This window comes from Poecilia reticulata, linkage group LG6 (genome assembly GCF_000633615.1).
Source record: "Poecilia reticulata strain Guanapo linkage group LG6, Guppy_female_1.0+MT, whole genome shotgun sequence".
Taxonomy (NCBI): Eukaryota; Metazoa; Chordata; class Actinopteri; order Cyprinodontiformes; family Poeciliidae; genus Poecilia; species Poecilia reticulata.
The window spans coordinates 22046535-22052369 of NC_024336.1; the positions used below are offsets into that span (position 1 = coordinate 22046535).

Sequence of the window (5835 nt, forward strand, 5' to 3'; positions counted from 1 at the left end):
TAACTAGCGCTTGGTTGATGAGGGAACAAGGTGGGTGTTTTGATGACTGAATTGTATTTATTGAGCGTGATTTAAATGTTTCGACATGAAATGTTAATATTTGATTAACTGTCAAACAGTTGAAACGGTTAGAATACGTTTTAATTCATTTGTAATACAGACATTTTACAGTTAATTAAATGCATGTATTATAAATTTAATGATTTTATATAAAGTGAGGTTTATAGGTTGAAGTGAAAGGTTGGAACCACTAAGAGTTGCTAATGGTATTTTGTTTGTATGTTTGTAGCTCTTACGGTGTGTTCATGTATAAAGGCAGTTGAATAAAGAAACATGAACCATCAGTTAAAGAGACCATCTTTTCAACCGGGGCGCTACAGTAAGAGCTTGTACCTCCGGACAGTAAGAGCTTGACCCAAGCTGAGAAGAGCTTCACCCTGAGCTAAGAAGACGTTCAACCCACTCTCAGCATCAAGCATGGAAGCATCTGAACAGGAAATAAAGTACACTAAGGACCTACAGGTCGACGAAGAAGAGGAGGCTCAAAGCTCTGTTCGTCAAAGGAGGCCTACAGAAAAAGTGTGAGCGTATCAGGAGGAGGAAGCCCACAAAAAGGAAAAACGTCTTCTCAAAGTTTATGAACAATGGAAAAGGCAAGTACGTACAATAAGAGAACAATTGAAAGGAGACATAACAAACAGTCAAATTGCTTCACTCATGGACATCTTAGAAAGGGAAAGAGATAATGTCATAAAGTTATACACAGAAATAAGGGAAATCATTTCTCCCTGTAGTGACACAAGGCGACTTATAGATGCATGCGAAGCAGTCACCAATGACATTATCAGAGTTGCATATGAAAGACTCAGACATAGATGACTATGACAGTGGGAAAGTGAAGGCACGTCTATGTGAACTTCTTGATCCAGACTATGCTCAATCCATTTACAGTTCTTCCATCCCACACTCAAGTAAACTCTTAGCTGCCAGTAATTCAAACTCTACAAGGTCAGTAGTAGCTGTAAAGAGAGCAGAGGCTGCAGCAGAGTTAGCAGCCAAGGAGGCAGAGTATGAAGTGTTATTATAAGAAGAAAAACAAAGAGAAAGGATTCAACTTTTGGAAGAAAGACAGAGAAAGGAGTTAGAATCTCAAAAACGTGAGTTAGAGAGATTAAAGGCTGAAAGATAGTTAAAGGCAGCACCAGCTAGATTAATAACCTATGACCAGGAGATAAGGAGCGAGAGCAGTGTTCATGTTGATTGTACTAGAGCAACTCAAAAGGCTTCTATAGTTTCTGCTCCCATTCAGGTCCCTAACCCCAACATTATGTCCACCTCACCTCTACAAGCAGATGTCCTTTATTTAGCCCATGCATTACAGGACAGTGTTGCCATGAACAGACTGCCAGTGCCCGAGCCCTCCACGTTCACAGGCGATCCAATAGAGTTCATTGAGTGGAAAGCTTCATTTGCTGCACTCATTGATAAAAAGAACATATCACCTGCAGACAAGGTACACCACTTAAGGAAATATGTAGGGGGTTCAGCTCGACAAACGCTTGATGGCATCTTCTACAGAAACGACAGTGATGCCTATCAGGATGCGTGGGAATGCCTCAACCAAAGTATGGACATCCATTTATTGTACAGAAAGCGTACAGTGAAAGACTAGCAAAATGGCCAAAGATACAAACAAATGACTCAATAGGATTGAGCATTTGCTGATTTCATTCAAACATGTCATGAAGCTATGCCACACATAGAGGGTTTAAGCATTCTCGACGATTGTGAAGAAAATCAAAACTTGTTCAAAAATTACCGAACTGGGCAGCTGCAAGTTGGAATCGTCAGGCTACTCAGTACATGAAAGAAAATGGAAAGTTTCTAAGTTTAAGGCACTTTACTGAGTTCATGTCCACTGAAGCTGAGATTGTGTGCAATCCAATTATGTGATTTCAGGCTCTTCACTTAACAGACTTCACCAAAATAACCAGCAAAGGACTGTCGTTACAGACATGTATGTGAAATATGCAAGAAAAAACACCCTACCTGTCTGCATGACTTTAACTATGACGACAAATCAAAGACAAGCCAATTTCAAATGAGCATGGAACAGACCGCAACAACCCTGTTTCTCAATGCAAGAACCAATGAACAATGTATAAGCATCTCTATGATTGTACCAGTATGGGTTTCTTCAGAGCAACAACCAGGTGAATAAAGGCTTGTTTATGCACTCTTGGACACATCACGGTTTATTGACCGTGATGTGTCTAACAATCTCAAAGCTAAGGCAACCCCAATAAGGTTAAAACTTACTACAATGCTTGTTAAGGATGCAGTTGTGCCAAGCGAGCATGTCCCAGGTCTCAAGGTGAGAGGATACAACTCTTCAGACATAATTGAACTCCCTCCTGCTTACACTAAAGACTGTATACCGGTTAACCACTCTCACGTTCCTTCCTGTGAAACGGCAAGGCAATGGGATCATCTCAAGGTAATAGTGAATGAGATCCTCCCACAGCTAGAATGTGAAGTTGGGCTGTTAATTGGCTACAACCGTTCCAAGGCATTAGCTCCAAGGCAGGTCATATTAGGTGATGCAGATTAACCCTATGCTGTCCGCACAGCATTGGGCTGGAGTATTGTAGGCCCCACATCATCTCACAGTGACTCTTTTACCATATGTGCTATGTGCCACAGAGTCACAATCAAAGAGCTTCCTTTAATGACTCCTGCTGATGCACTCAAGGTTCTCGAGTCTGATTTTAAGGATGATAACAAGGATAACAAATCCTTGTGTCTCAAGATGACATTCTCTTTCTGAATATACTAGAGCAAGGCATTTATAAAAACTATGAAGGACATTATGAAATGCCACTTCCATTTAAGGAAAGACCTCTGTTACCAGACAATAAAAAATGGCCACTGTACGACTTCAAAGCCTCAAAAACAAACTGTCAAAAAACCAAGGATACAATGTGTAAAGTTTATGGACGAAGTCATAAAGAAGGGTCAGGCAGAGGAAATTCACAATGAAGCAAAAGAAGGAGAAAAGTGGTATATTCCTCATCACAGAATATATCATCCTCAAAAACCAGACAAACTCAGAGTAGTCTTTGACTCCTCATCAAAATACAAAGGTAACAGTCTCAATGATCTTTTGATGTCAGGCCCAGATTTGCTGAATAATCTAATTGGTGTACTAATGAGATTCCGACGATATCAAGTGGCATTACTATGCGACATTGAAAAAATGTTCCATCAATTTCATGTCCATGAAGCAGATGGAGACTATTTAAGATTTTTATGGTGGAAAAATGGCAACTTAGACACTGAACCCCAAGAGTTTCGAATGAAGGTACATCTCTTTGGAGCCACATCTTCACCAGGATGTGCAAATTATGGACTAAAACATCTTGCAAATGAAAACAAGACCCAGTTTCCCCTTGCACCTCAGTTCATAATGAAAGATTTCTATGTGAATGATGGTGCAACAAGTACTATAAGCATCAAGGATGCTATTGAGCTCATCCAGGTAACTCAGACACTTTGTGCTTCAGGTGGCCTCAGACACCACAAGTTTGTAAGTAATGACAAAACAGTGTTAGAAAGCATTCCACTATCTGAACTTGCTTCTCCACAGCAAGCATGTGACCTAGCGTTTAATGACTCTAAACTTGAAAGAGCACTAGGTATTCACTGGCACATTGACTCAGACACTTTACGGTTTCGCTTTCGCCCCAACAACCAACCTGATACAAGGCTTGACATTCTATCTATAGTTGCATCTTTGTACGACCCGTTAGGATTCATATAACGGGTCGTTAGACCCGTTAGATGAATCTAACTTTCATCTTTGTGCTCACAGGTAAAAGAGTCCTTCAAGAGATATGCAAACAAGGTACAAGCTGGGACGATCCCCTTCCCAGTGAACTAAAGCCTATGTGGAATAAATGGAAGGATGACTTAAGGAACTTGGAGAAAACAACAATACCACGCTGTTATGTTCCTAAAGACTTTGGCCAAATAGTAAAAACAGAGCTGCATCACTTTTCTGATGCCAGTTCATATGGTTATGGTCAATGTTCGTATTTAAGATATACAAACGAAGATGCTAAGGTTCATTGTGTTTTGATTACAGCAAAGACCAGAGTTGCTCCTATTAAAGTAACAACAATACCCAGACCCGTACTGACAGCCGTTGTGATCTCCATTACTGTCAGCAACGTATTAAAGGATGAGCTTGGATTGACACAGATTGATGAATATTTCTGGACAGACTCTAAAGTAGTTTTAGGCCACATCAATAATGAGGCATGCCGTTTTCATACCTTTGTTTCAAATCGTGTTCAAAGGATAAGCCTCAACAGCACACCCCAGCAGTGGAGATATGTCTCTTCTGAACAAAACCCAGCAGATATTGCCTCCCAAGGCTCAAGTGCAAGTGAGCTCATTTCATCTGACTGGTTCAAAGGGCCACTGTTTCTGTGGGACAAAGAAATTCCTCCATCTGCAAAGATGGAGGTAAACTTGCCACTTGGAGATACAGAAGTTAAAAAGGCACAAGCACTGAGCACCTTCAAAACAGAAAAAAAGGATTTGACAGACAAGTTAACAAAGTTTTCTCCTTGGTACAAAGCCACCCAAGCCATTGCTAGACTGATTCGTTGTGCCAAAGTAGATAAAACAACAAGTCATAGCACAGTACAAAAAAGGCAAAACACTCAAAGTGTTATTCTAAAAGACGTACAAGAAAAAGAATACGCAAAGGAAATAAGGATGCTGAAATATGGAAAAGCTCTTCCTCATAAAAACAAACTGTTTCAAATTGACACTTTTCTTGATAGTAATGGACTCCTTAAGGTGGGAGGAAGGTTAAAGGATGCTTCTTTCTCTACCTCAATGAAACATCCAATAACAGTTCCAAAAGGTCACCATGTCACTCAACTGCTAATTGCTCATTTCCACGATAAAGTGCAACATCAAGGGAAAGGACTGACAATTAATGAGATCAGATCAAATGGAATTTGGATTCCAGGCATCAACAAAGCCGTAGTAAAGTTTACACAACAATGTGTAAAGTGTCGTAGACTCAGAAGAGGAATAGAATAGAACAACATAAAATGTCTGATCTACCAACTACACGTTTAGAGCCATCGCCACCGTTTACATTCTGTGGAATGGATTGTTTTGGTCCTTTTATAACCAAACAAGGTCGAAAGGTGCATAAACATTATGGACTACTTCTTACTTGTCTATGTTGCAGAGCAATACATATAGAAATGCTAGACGACTTGACTACAGATGCGTTTATCAACACGCTCCATTGTTTTATAGACATAAGAGGAACAGTCAGCGAGATAAGGTGTAATCAAGGAAGCAACTTCATTGGAGCTAAAAATATACTGCAGAAAGCATTAAAACAACTGGACTCTAGCCGCATTACCACATTTCTAGCCGAAAAGCAGTGTGACTTCAAAATGCACACTCCTCATTCAAGCCACACTGGAGGCGTATGGGAAAGACAAATCAGAACTGTTCGAAATATTCTACGCTCAACAGCTTCACTTTCATCAGGCAGGATGGACGATGGATCTTTAAGGACATTCTTTTATGAAGCAATGTTGATTGTGAACAGCAGACCTCTAACAGTGGATAACCTCAGTGACCCAAACAGTCCCAATCCATCCATCCATCCATCCATTTTCTTGCACCCTTTTTCCCTCAGTGGGGTCGGGAGGGGTGCTGGTGCCCATCTCCAGCCAACGTTTCGGGCGAGAGGCGGGGTACACCCTGGACAGGTCGCCAGTCTGTCGCAGGGCAACACAGAGA

The 5835-nt window shown here is 40.7% G+C and overlaps 1 protein-coding gene across 1 annotated transcript in view; it reads left to right on the top strand.

Moving 5' to 3' along the window:
* Positions 1-5835, top strand: part of LOC103466706 (metabotropic glutamate receptor 3-like) — a 51288-nt gene that overhangs the window by 23005 nt on the left and 22448 nt on the right. The gene's annotated exons all lie outside the window — the stretch shown is intronic.